This window comes from Manihot esculenta, chromosome 6 (assembly GCF_001659605.2).
Source record: "Manihot esculenta cultivar AM560-2 chromosome 6, M.esculenta_v8, whole genome shotgun sequence".
NCBI classification, from domain to species: Eukaryota; Viridiplantae; Streptophyta; class Magnoliopsida; order Malpighiales; family Euphorbiaceae; genus Manihot; species Manihot esculenta.
In genome coordinates this window covers 4,873,994-4,887,763 of record NC_035166.2, presented here as the reverse complement: position 1 = coordinate 4,887,763, position 13,770 = coordinate 4,873,994, and the positions used below count along the sequence as shown (strand labels likewise).

Sequence of the window (13,770 nt, the reverse complement as noted above, 5' to 3'; positions counted from 1 at the left end):
GCAATTGAAGCTGGTATGCTACTTTTCCCACTCTTTTCAACACCTGGTAAGGCCCATAGTACTTGGCAGCCAACTTTAAATTCTTTCTTAGTGCCAATGAGGTTTGTCTATACGGCTGCAATTGAAGGTATACCCAATCTCTTTCTTGGAATTCCCTCACACTTCTTCTCTTATAATCTTGTTGTTTCATCCTATTCCTGGCTTGCTCCAAGTTGGACTTAAGCAGATCATGTATGTGCTACCTTTGAGTGAAGAACTCAGCTACTGCTTGCATTGGAGATTCTGCTGGTAGGATAGCCGGCAAAGCAGGAGGATAATATCCATATAAAGCCTCAAATGATGTCATTTAGATGGCACTATGATAGGAAGAATTATACCACCATTTTGCCATAGGTACCCACTTAATCCAATGCTTAGGTTGCTGATGGCACATGCACCTCAAATATGCTTCTACGCACTGGTTTAGTCTCTTTGTTTGGCCATTTGTTTGAGGGTGGTAGGCACTGCTATAAGTTAATGAAGTGCCTAAGGCCTTGAAAAATTCCTTCCAAAAGAGATTTGTAAAAACTTTATCTCTATCAGAAACTATGGACAATGGGCCTCCATGCAACTTGTAAATGTTATCCAGAAAAACCTGGGCCACTATGGTAGCCGTGAATGGGTGTGACAGAGCAAGAAAGTGGGCATACTTGGTATATCTGCAGACTACTACCATTAACGTATCCTTGCCACTAGATTTAGGGAGTTTTTCTATGAAGTCCATTGTGAGATGCTGCCAACTTTGATTGGGAATTGGTAAGAGCTGTAAAAGTCCAGGGGCTGGCTATTGTTTCTCCTTTACATTGAGCACAAGTTGCACACTATTGCACCCATTTTAATACTGTTGAGTGCATGCCAGGCCAAAAGAAGTGCTTGTGAAGCCTCCTCACATAAGTGTTATTGATGTCTGAATGCCCCCAAAAAACACTATTATGGTATTGATCCACCAGCATCTGCCTCAGTTTCCCTGTACTTCCCACATACAGCTTCCTCGCATGGTACAACAATCCTTCCTTCAATTGGTACTTATCATGGGCTTTAGGATCTAGGGAAAGCTGTGTTATCAACTCAGTAGCCTTAGCATCTTTGTCATAAATAAGGAGCAGCTGTGATTTCCATGTTGGCACTATCACCGAATGCATGGCATATATTCCATCCTCAGGGTTATGTCCTCTTCTTGATAGAGCATCCGCAGCTTTGTTCTAAACCCCCTTTCTGTAGAGTATCTTATAATCTAACCTAACAACTTAGAGATACCTTTTTGCTGTAAACTAGTGTGGAGTCTTTGCTCAAGGAGATGCTTAATACTTTCATGATCGGTCTTGATAAAAAAATTTCCTTGCTCCAATTAGTGCCTCCATTTAGAGGTAGCATATGTAATGGCCAATAGTTCTTTTTCATACACAGAGAGAGCTTGCGTTCTAAGGCCAAAAGCCTTGGAAATGTATGCAAGTGGGTGGCCATTTTGTTGGAGGGCAGCTCCCATGCCATTGTTGCTTGCATCTGTCTCTATAACAAAGGACTGTACGAAATCTGGAAGTGACACCATTGGGGCTGAAGCCATAGCTGTTCTAGTCGTGGAGTAAGGTTTAGTGGGGACATTTGAGGCACTTTTGAAGATTGTGCTCTCATTTAGGGGTTTGGTGGTATAGGGAAAATTATGGTGTAGCTGAGCCGTTTTATAAGTCAGTGATTGAGGGTTAATGTATTGGAATTGGAAGTATTTTTATAGAAGGTGAATGTGGATTTTGAGGCTAAGGCAGGTTTCTCATTGCTGTGCAGCAGCTGCTCTTGCAACCTTGCAATCTCAAATACATGAGCAAGATTGGTAGGTCTCAACATTCTTACCATAGGTCTGATTTCATCCTTAAGGCCTCCAATGAATCCTGACAAGAAGTAATTTTCCTCCAAAGCAGGTGTGAATCTTTCCATTCTCACCCTTATATCCTCAAACTTATCTTCTTGTCTCATTTTCATAAATTCTTCAACATCTTCTAATCCTTTCTCTCCAAACCTTCTACATAGATCAGCCTCAAATTCTTCCCAAGACTGATTACTTCTTCCTCTAACCCAGTTATGGTACCAAGAATCGGCCTTACCCATCAAATAAAGGCTTGCTATGCTTACCTTTTTTTTTATTTGGCACCTCATAAACTTCAAAGTATTTGCTGCATTTCCTAAGCCAAACTCTTGGGTCACCCCCTTCAAAAGTAATCAACTCAATTTTTGGCAGCATCCTTTCGAGTTTCGAATTCCACAGAAGTGGAGCTGCTAGCACCTCCATCCCGACCAATCCCCGATTCCTTTGGAACTGGTAATATTCCTTTCCCCAAGATCCCTGTGGAATATTTACTTCCAAGATTGTTATTTTCCCCACTTCTCATCGATTTTCTCAACAGAACCGCTTTCTTTACCCTTAGTAGCCCACATTTTTGCCATAACAGCAGTCAATTTTTCCACAATGGATTGCCTTGATTCTGCAATATTCTTGTTTACTCTACCAACTTCCTTCTGCAATTCTTTAAGATCCACTCTTACTCTTTCTACATCTTTTTGTGTTTCGCGAGAATCTCCGTGGAGAATTCTGACTTGATCTTCCAATTTCGCCAATTTGACTGCATTTGGCCCCACCACTACTGATCGCGCCATGCTTGCGATCTTCAAAGAACCAGTTCGCAATCGATGCCCACCTTTGAACCTGCTCTGATACTAATGTTAGGTAGGAAACCCTAACTCCGAATATTGTGAGAATAGAAAATAGAAAGAGAGATAGAAGAATAGGAACAAAGAGGAGAGAGAGAGAGAGAGAGAGAGAGAGAAAGGAGAGAATTATTAATGGCTCTTCAAGAATTCTCAATGCCTTTGTACATAGTTTCAACCCCTTTTTATAAAAGATTTCTCTCCTAAAATAACTGCTCTAACTACTTCAGCAGTTATAACTATCTCTAACAACTTTTCCCTCCAATTACAGTGCTTACCCTGCCCTATTCTTATGCCTTTTCCTCTGATACGTAACACTTTGATGGTACAATATGAGCATTTTTCCTTGTAGCACCTCTAAAGGGCTTTTAAAGGTAAGAGCTTTGAGAGACATTTTATTAATGAGATAAGCTGTAGCTAAGACTGTATCTCCCCAATAGGTTTTTGGAAGGTTCATGGTGAAAAGGAGAGATCGGGTTACTTTCAACAAGTGCCTATTTTTTCTTTCAGCAACACCATTTTGGGCACTAGTGTAAAGATAACTAGTTTGATTCAGTATCCCATTAGATTCCAGATAAGCAAAAAAAGCAAAAAAGGGCTATCTATATACTCTGTATTATTATCCATTCTCAAAACTTTTATCTTAGTATTAAATTGAGTACAAATCATCTTGTGAAAAGATTGAAAGCAAGAAACCATATTACTTTTTGCCTTTATCAAATAAGCAATCAATAAAAGTAACTGTTGATTTATTTGCTGATCCTAACTGATTCTAGGGATATGATTTGATTTGATTAGGATCCTTAATTATCTCTGTAATTATTATTTGATTATATTCTTCCTGTTTAGATATAATTCTTTGTGTATAAATACTCATATAAACCAATTGTAAAAATTAAGAGTGAAATATAAGAATTGTCTAAATTTTCCCAAAATTTTTCATGGTATTAGAGCTCTTTCTAGATTTTAGGATTGAAATTCAATTTTTTCCTCTTTAGGGTTTCAAAACCCTAGATCTACCTTTTTTGATACTAACCCATCTAGGAGCCTTTCCTCCTCTCACCGCTGGCACCAGGACTGTCGCTAGCCGATCGCCCAGCTCCGACGCCGAAAAAGCCCGCACGTGAGGCTCACGCGCCTCTCCTTCCCGGCGTGTGACCAATTGCCTGACGTTGCTTTGCCGCTCCGTTCACTCCGGCGATGATTTCGACCATCTTTCCGACCTTCCCGTGCCGCTATCTAGTCTTTTGGTGAATCGATTGGGCTCTCTTGTGTACAACCTTGGGTACCTTCTATTCTTTCACGGTTCATAAATCTTTACCATGGCATAAGGTAAAAGAGTCTTGATTCCCAACTCTGATTACTCGTCCTTCGGTGCCACATCTAATTTTGTAAAGTCAGGTAATGCTTCATCTTTTAATAATGTTCCATGGATTATCGATTCTGGTGCGAATAGACATATAACAGGCTCTTCTAAAGGCTTTCTCAATTATTCTCCTTCTCTAACCAAAGTTAGTGTCAGAATTGCTGATGGCTCTTTTACTCCCATATCCGGAACAGGTTCTGTTATTTGTACATCCAACATTAAATTATCATTTGTCCTTCATGTTTCCCACTTTCCTATCAACCTTTTATCTGTCAGTGTTATCACCAATGCCCTTAACTGTAAAATTGAATTCTTTTCTGATCATTGTATTATTCAGGATCTTTGCACGGGGAAGAGGATTGGCAATGGTAGGTTGCATGATGGCTTATACATGTTGGAGGGTGATCCAGGTTCTTCAATATTTCAAGCCTGTTTTGGAGAAAATAAGGATGTTAATCATGAAATAATACAGTGGCATAGGCGGTTAGGGCATCCATCATTTTTTGTCTTAGAAAAACTTTATCCTAATTTGTTTGCTAAAACTCAGTTTGACTCTTTATTTTGTGATGCTTGTGAGTATGCTAAACACACTAGAATATCCTATCCTTTGAGTCATAATAAAAGTCAAATTCCTTTTGCAACTATTCATTCTGATGTTTGGGGACCTACTCAAACTGTCTCCTTATCTGGTAATCGATGGTTTGTCACCTTTATTGATTGTTGCACTCGAATGACTTGGGTCTATCTGATTAAAGCTAAAAGTGACGTCTTTTCTTGTTTTCAATCATTTCATAAGATGTTTTGTACTCAATTTGATACTAAGGTGAAAATTTTGAGAACTGACAATGGAAGAGAATACATGGATAGCAGCTTTTCTGCTTATTTGGAGAGTAATGGGATAATACACCAGACTAGTTGTCCTTGTACTCAAAATGGCGTTGCTAAGAGGAAAAATAGGCATCTATTGGAGGTAGCTCGATCTCTTATGTTCATTATGAATCTACCCAAAGCATATTGGGGAGATGCAATTCTTGCATCTGCTTATCTTATCAATAGAATGCCTCTCAAGACCCTTGACTTTATGAGTCCTTTGGCGGTTCTACAAGGGAAGAATTCATATGTTGTTCCACCAAAAGTATTTGGGTGTATTTGTTTTGTCCATACTAGGATGGCAGGGAAATTGGACCCCAAGGCACTTAAATGTGTGAATTGTTGGGTATTCTTCAACACAGAAAGGATACAAGTGTTATCACCCTCTCTCTAGGAAATACTTAGTCAGTATGGATGTTACCTTCCGAGAAACTGAACCCTACTTCAGTACCGCCTACTCACCTCTTCAGGGGGAGAATAATGAGCAAGAAGAGGTGATCCCGAATTCGGTGATTCTGAATGATATGACTCAACTAGAGAGTGAGTTCTAGTAGACAGGGGGGAGATGTCCAATCAGGGAGAGAGAATTGGTCGTTTGTACAAGTCAAATTTGAGAAGGTATTCGAGGAGAGACAAGGCAGATGAAGCCATTATGCAGTCTACTCAGAGTCAAGAATCTTCTTCTAGTGAGTTACCCACAACTCTTGAATGCTCAAATGACTTAGATAAACCTAATGCACAAAGAAAAGGGGTCAAATCTTGTACTAAACACCCTATTTCTAACTTTGTTTCTTATGAATCCTTGTCTCCTTCCTATAGAGCCTTTGCCTTGTCTATTTCCTCTGTGTCTATTCCACAGGATTGGAAGAAAGCTCTTGCAGATCCTAAATGGAAAGAAGCAATGATTGAAGAGATGAAAGTATTGGCTAAAAATGAAACCTGGGAGCTTGTCACTCTCCCACCTGGGAAGAAACTCGTTGGCTGTAAATGGGTATTCACAGTGAAACACAAAGCTGATGGCACAATTGAACAATTTAAGGCCAGATTGGTTGCTAAAAGATTCACCCAAACCTATGGAGTGGATTACCAAGCATGGTTTTAAATCACAATTGCGGCCGTGGTCGCGGGTAACGGAAACAGGTCTGTAACAGCCGTAACGTAACGGTAACGGCCTGGCGCTATGCAAATTTTTCAAATCAATTTGCAAAGTTCATAAAATGATATGATATCAATAGATTTAATTCAAAACAATGTATACAAATATATAATAAACATAAATATATCAAATATATACTATTTAGCTTAAATTAAATATCATATAGGAAATTACCAACCTCACTACCACAAAAAAGAACATCGTGCAGGTTCTTGTTGGTCTTGACTTTGGCTTGCTGAGCTTTGATCATTAAGGTGATGCTGCTGATGTTGATAGTATTGCTGTGGATCAAAACTGAATAAGGAACCACCACCCATGATATCATTAGGATCACCATAAGTTGGCTGAGGGTATGATAAAGCTGACTCTGCTCCTGATAAGGGGTAATATGAATATGCTGGAGGATAATTTGTTGGATATGACACCCCTTTAAATTGGCCATGGAACCTATAATTTGATGAAGTATCTTCATATGATGAGCTACCACCAGGTCCACCACTATACATAAAATTTGGATTATACGTGCCAGTGTCGTATCCATAATTTAATGAATCAATTGACTCCTCCTCATATGCAACACTCTTACCCCTTGTTTGGGATGTTTCAGCACCACCAGTACCAGAACTATGAGAGCCTCTTGATCTTTGATATGTACGCATTGGAGATGGTTCAGAAGCAATTCTAATTCCACTTTGTCTTTGACTAGGTGGATCTTGTGAACTACGACTACCACCTCCTTCAACTGTGGTTCCTTCTCCTTGATCACCACCACCACCATCATCATCACTACTAGAGCTGGATAAAATAAAAGAATCATCATCACCAGCACCACCTTGTTGTCCTTGAGTTTGAGTGGCAGATTCAGACTGTGATGGAGCATTACCCGCCTCTTCATCATCCAACCATGGATTTGGTTGCCCATCAAGCAATGGAGATTCCCTTTCCTCCAACCAAGAGTTTAACAGATCATCTTCTTCAAAAATATAATCCAAATTAATTGGATTGTAACTCCTGTCTAACTCCTGTTGGCTTTGTCTTGTCTCATTTCTAATTTTCAGCCTCATGTTGTAGTGCACAAAGACAAGTGCATGTAATTTTTGATACTTCAATTTGTTTCTTGTCTTTGTGTGAATGAGAGAAAATGTGCTCCAATTTCTCTCGCAGTTTGAAGCCGAAGTTGTTTGACTCAGTACTTTAATAGCGATTTTTCTCAACTCAGGAGCACTTTCTCCATAATTAATCCACCACTCAGCTGCAAAATATTTTTAAATTTTTATTATTTTAATGAACGTAGTTGTATAAAAATGAATGAACAAAAATAATTTATACTTATTTTATAAACTTAGTACTTGGATTAGTGAACTTAATTGCTTTTTGCGCCAAATCTGTTACAAAACTCTCTATTTTGTCCCGAAAAAGTAAGGCCTACATGTTCCAAATTCCAGTAAGTTAACTTCAAGTTCAAAAGTAATAGTTCAAGCTTCAAGCCTTCAACTACACAAACATAGTAACACTTGAGAATTAGCTTGTTATTTACTTGATTGAATGCTTTTCATTGATTTACTAAATCCCCCTCTAGACGTTGAACCTCATTTTTTAGACCCAACATGATCTCATTATCATTTCCAATATCATGTGGGCCATATTGAGATTGAGGATTTAGAAAATACTTGCAAAATAAAATATGAAGATAGATAATAAGTTATCTCTTAATTTAACAATTTAATTTTCTAAACTATCAAATTATAATACAATGTTCTTACCAGCGGCATGTAAGTCATGATGCAATTGACAATTCCATCTATGATCGATTATTCTCCAATATTCCAAATAGCTTCTGGAATTTTTTTGAATAGCCAACTTTGCTCGCTCCATTGCCTCATATATAAATCCCATTGTTGGCTTGTCATCCCCATCAACTAATCTTAAAACCTTCAGGAGAGGTTCTTGAACTTTCATTATTTGCTGTGCCCTCTCCCAAAAGTTTCTTCCTTCGCTGCCTAAGCCAAGTACAATTTTCTTTGCTTCATACGCTGGACCACTTGTTGCTTGTCCATATTTACTCATCATCCATTGCTCCGATTCGAACATATTCCTTAGCCCCACCCTATAACGAATAATAGACTCTAAAGCAATGAAATTTGTGGCAAATCTAGTGATGCCAGGTCGAATAATATCTCTATTGTCCGTGAATTTCTTCATATAATTGACTACCCAATTATGATTATAAATAAATTGGGTAATTACCTTGGCTTGGTCAATTATTTTTTTCACATTCTTCTTCTTTCCAATATCTTCCAAAATCAAATCAATACAATGAGCACTACAAGCAGTCCAATATAGATTAGGGAATTTCTCCATCGGTTTCTTCCCTCCTAATTTAATGGCAGCTTCGTTGTCCGTTGCCACTTGGACAACTTTTTGAGGGCCTATTTCTTCCATTACTTCTTTCATAATTTTAAAATAGTATTCTCCATCTTTTTGTTCCACATTGGATGCATCAACAGACTTGTGGAACACTGTGCCTCTGTTTGAGTAGACAAGGAAATTTACTATACTCGTACGTGTTGGCCCACTCCAACCATCACACATTATAGTAACTCCCCTGTCCTTCCATATTCCATCAAATGATGCTATATATTTTTTCATCTCATTGTACTCATTTTTCAGATAAACTTTTGCAATTTCATAAGCACTAGTGGAGATACATTAGGCCCGATTTCTGCTGCTGTTCTTAAAAGTGGCTTTGTCCACGGTGACTCACATTTTCTCCTTCTGTGTCTTCAACCATTTAGTTTTTAACTTTGGCTGCTTTTGTTGGGCTCTGCTTCTCTCTATCTCAACTTCTGTGGCAGCCAACCGAGATGCCGGTGTAGATACTTCTGCATATCTTTGTACTTCTCTAACTCTCTCACATGTAGTAGCAGAACGACCCAATACTTGTCTGCTACTACCACCAATATCAAATCTAGATCCAGTTCTCCTTCTAAATTCATCTTCTTCCAACTGTCTCATGCTTGCCCGTCTCGCCATTTCCATTTCGATGTCCTCCTCCTCTTCATCATCTTCAATTCTATTTATATTCATAATTTCTTCTTCTAATTCTCTTTCTCTTTTTTCTTTATCCTTTTTAGCTAATTGGTATTCTTTCAAGACAGCGGCCATATCCTTCTTAACTTGGGAAGAAACTTTTTGACAACCTGCAATTTGACCAGGTATGTTAGCCAAGTGCAACTTCAATCTTGTTATTCCACCTGTGACTTTTCTCCCACAGAAATTATAAATTAGTTCTCCTATTTTCCCTGTAGGTGTTGCAAACTTCCACCCAATATCATCACTTGATTTACCACCCCCTTGAGTAAAACCAGAACCACTTCCACAAGGCATTTTCAATACAAATATTTAATAACTGTTCATAAAAATTAAAAGATATCAAATATCAAATACATGGAAGGAAAATATTTTTTTTCATAACTAATATTTTAATTTTAACCTAACTCCATACATTAATTTCTATTTAACACAAATTATATAAATATGAAATTTTTAATTGTCAAACTACAAGTTTTAGTCTACCACTATTAATTTAACTTAAAACTCATACTTTAATCCCCAAAAATTAAACAAAAAAAAAAATTCAGCAACTAAAAATAATTTAATTTCATAATAATTTCTGATAAATAGTCTAAACTAACAAAACCATACAATTTACAGATCGGACAAATTAATAGCCTCAAAGTATATTTTTAACTCAAAACTACAAATTTAATCTACAAAAATTAAAAAAAAAATACAGCAGCTCTGATTCCTCTGAATTCTGAAAGTAAAAATACACTATTAATTTAACTCAAATCTAACTCTTTAATTCACAAAAATGAAACAAAAAAATACAGCAACTAAAATTAATTTAATTTTATAATAATTTCGGAAAAATAGTCTAAACTAATAAAAACCATACAATCTTTATAGATCAGACAAATTAATAGCTCAAAATATATTTTTAACTCAAAACTACAAATTTAATCTACAAAAATTAAAAATAAAAATATATAGCAACTCTGAAAGTAAAAGTACACAGAAATATTAACTCACCTTTTAGAAGAAATTGCCTTGAAATGAAGTAGTTAATGGTAGATTTAAGCTTGTAATTGTAAATGAGAAATGTTTAGGGAAGCTTGAGATTGAGATATTTGAGATAAAAGGAAGAGAAAGTTGGAAATTTTAGTTGCAAAATGAGGCTTTCTGTTGTGCTGCTTGCTGGAGAAGAGGGACAAAAGTGGTCAAATTCAATGCATAGCTGGTTTCTAAAATCTGAATATATTCTCTGAAATCTGAATTTTGTGTTGGGATAAAGTAACGGCCGTTACCGTTACATCACTGTCGGTAACGGCCGTTACGGACACAATTCAAGGGGGGCTGTTGGGTAACGGCCTAACGGGTAACGGCCTCCCTTGATACTGTTACATAACGGCCGTTATTTAATACGTAACGGCCGTTATTTAATACCCTGTTACCAAGAGACATTTGCCCCAGTTGCAAAAATGAACTCAATCAGAGTTCTGTTATCTTGCGCAGCCAATTTGGATTGGGACTTGCAATAGTTTGATGTGAAGAATGCTTTCCTCCATGGAGATTTAGAGGAAGAAGTGTTCATGGAAATTCCTTCTGGGTTTGCTGATGAAAAGACACAAGGAAAGGTGTGCAGGTTAAAAAAGGTTTTGTATGGGCTAAAACAATCTCCCAGAGCTTGGTTTGACAGGTTTAGCAGAGCCATGATGTCCTTTGGTTACCAACAAAGCAATGTTGATCACACTCTGTTTATTAAACATCACAAGGGTAAGATTACCCTTCTTATTGTGTATGTTGATGATATAGTGGTGACATGGGATGACAAAGAGGAAATGGCTAAACTAAAGAGGTTGTTGGCTCAGGAATTTGAAATTAAAGATCTAGGAAAATTGCAATATTTCCTAGGTATCGAGGTGGCTAGATTAGAAAAAGGAATTTTCATCTCCCCAAAAAAGTACATTCTGAATTTTTTGGAAGAAACTGGTATGATGGGGTGCAAACCAACAGAATCTCCTATTGAAAGTAATCACAAGCTGAAAGCAGGAACTGGTGAGTCCGTGGATATTGGAAGACACCGGAGATTGGTAGGAAGATTGATTTATCTCTCACACATTCGACCGGATATAGCCTATGCTATTAGCTTAGTCAGCGAATTCATGCATGACCCTCGCGAGACTCATATGCAGGCTGTACTTCGCATCTTGAGATACCTAAAGTCTGCGCTAGGGAAAGAGTTTATTTACTCCAAACATGGTCACCTTCGAGTTGAAACTTTTGCAGATGCAGATTGGGCAGGATCTCTCGATGACAGGAGATCCACCTCTGGCTACTGCACAGTTGTGGGAGGGAACCTTGTCACCTGGAGGAGCAAAAAACAAAGTATTGTTGCTCGGTCAAGTGCTGAAGCAGAATACAGAGCAATGGCCCAAGGTGTGTGTGAACTCTTATGGTTGCAGAAGTTATTGAAGGAGTTGAGGTTGCCCGAGAGAGACAAGATAACTTTGTATTGTGATAATAAAGCTGCTATAAGTATAGCACAAAATCTAGTCCAACATGACCGGACAAAGCACATTAAAATTGATCAGCACTTTATTAAAGAAAAATTAACAGACGGTGTCTTAAGCTTAGTTCATGTGACTTCTACTGGACAACTTGCGGATGTGATTATTAAAGGGCTCAACAACAAGATCTACCACAATCTAATTTGCAAGTTGGGCATGTGCGACATCTTTGCACCAACTTGAGGGGGAGTGTTGACTTATTTGCTGATCCTAACTGATTCTAAGGATATGATTTGATTTGATTAGGATCCTTAATTATCTCTGTAATTATTATTTGATTATTTGCTTCCTGCTTAGATATAATTCTTTGTGTATAAATAGTCATGTAAACCAATTGTAAAGATTAAGAGTGAAATACAAGAATATTCAAAATTTTTCCAAAATTCTTCAATTGGTGAGTCTCGCATGGTCTTCTGCAGGCACAAATGGTTTTCTTAGAGATTGATGTGATTGCCATTTGATGAGGTTTAGAAAAGTCTCACAAAAAAAAGATAGCTCCAAACAGGGTATTAAATAACGGCCGTTCCGTTATGTAACGGTATCAAGGGGGGCCGTTACCCGTTAGGCCGTTACCCAACGGCCCCCCTTGAATTGCGTCCGTAACGGCTGTTACTGACAGTGTTGTAACGGTAACGGCCATTACTTTATCCCAACACAAAATTCAGAATTTCAGAGAATATATTCAGGCCAGCTATGCATTGAATTTGACCACTTTTGTCCCTCTTCTCCAGCAACCAACACAGTAGAAACCCAGATACTCATTTTGCAACTAAAATTTCCAACTTTCTCTTCCTTTTCTCTCAAATATCTCAATCTCATGCTTCCCTAAACATTTCTCATTTACAATTACAAGCTTAAATCTACCATTAACTACCTAATTTCAAGGCAATTTCTTTTAAAAGGTGAGTTAATATTTCTGTGTATTTTTACTTTCAGAATTCAGAGTTGCTGTATTTTTTTTGTTTAATTTTTGTAGATTAAATTTGTAGTTTTGGGTTAAAAATATACTTTGAGCTATTAATTTGTCCGATCTATAAAGATTGTATGGTTTTTGTTAGTTTAGACTATTTTTCAAAAATTATTATGAAATTAAATTAATTTTAGTTGCTGTATTTTATTTTTGTTTCACTTTTGTGGATTAAAGTGTTAGATTTAAGTTAAATTAATAGTGTATTTTTACTTTCAGAATTCAGAGGAATAAGAGCTGCTGTATTTTTTTTTTAAAAAATTTTGTAGATTAAATTTGTAGTTTTGAGTTAAAAATATACTTTGAGACTATTAATTTGTCCGATTTATGAATTATATGGTTTTTGTTAGTTTAGTTTAGACTATTTTTCAGAAATTATTATGAAATTAAATTATTTTTAGTTGTTGTATTTTTTTTTTGTTTAATTTTTATTGATTAAAGTGTTAGTTTTGAGTTAAATTAATAGTGGTAGAATAAGACTTGTAGTTTGACAATTAAAAATTTCATATTTATATAATTTGTGTTAAATAGAAATTAACGTATGGAGTTAGGTTAAAATTAAAATATTAGTTATGAAAAAAAATATTTGCCTTCCATGTATTTGACATTTGATATCTTTTAATTTTTATGAACAGTTATTAAATATTTGTATTGAAAATGCCTCGTGGAAGTGGTTCTGGTTCTACTCAAGGGGGTGGTAAACCAAGTGAAGATATTAGGTGGAAGTTTGCAACACCTACAGGGGAAAAAGGAGAACTGATTTGTAATTTCTGTGGGAGAAAAGTCACAGGTGGAATAACAAGATTGAAGTTGGACTTGGCTAACATACCTGGTCAAATTGCAGGTTGTCGGAAAGTTTCTTCCCAAGTTAAGAAGGATATGGCCGCTGTCCTGAAAGAATACCAATTAGCTAAAAAGGATAAAGAAAAAAGAGAAAGAGAATTAGAAGAATAAATTATGAATATAAATAGAATCAAAGATGATGAAGAGGAGGAGGACATCGAAATGGAAATGGCGAGCATGAGACAGTTGGAAGAAGATG

The 13,770-nt window shown here is 36.8% G+C and overlaps 1 protein-coding gene across 3 annotated transcripts in view; it reads left to right on the top strand.

Annotated features, from left to right (window-relative positions):
• The window catches only part of LOC110617564 (replication protein A 32 kDa subunit B), a 40,039-nt gene that overhangs the window by 7,568 nt on the left and 18,701 nt on the right, over positions 1–13,770 (top strand). The gene's annotated exons all lie outside the window — the stretch shown is intronic.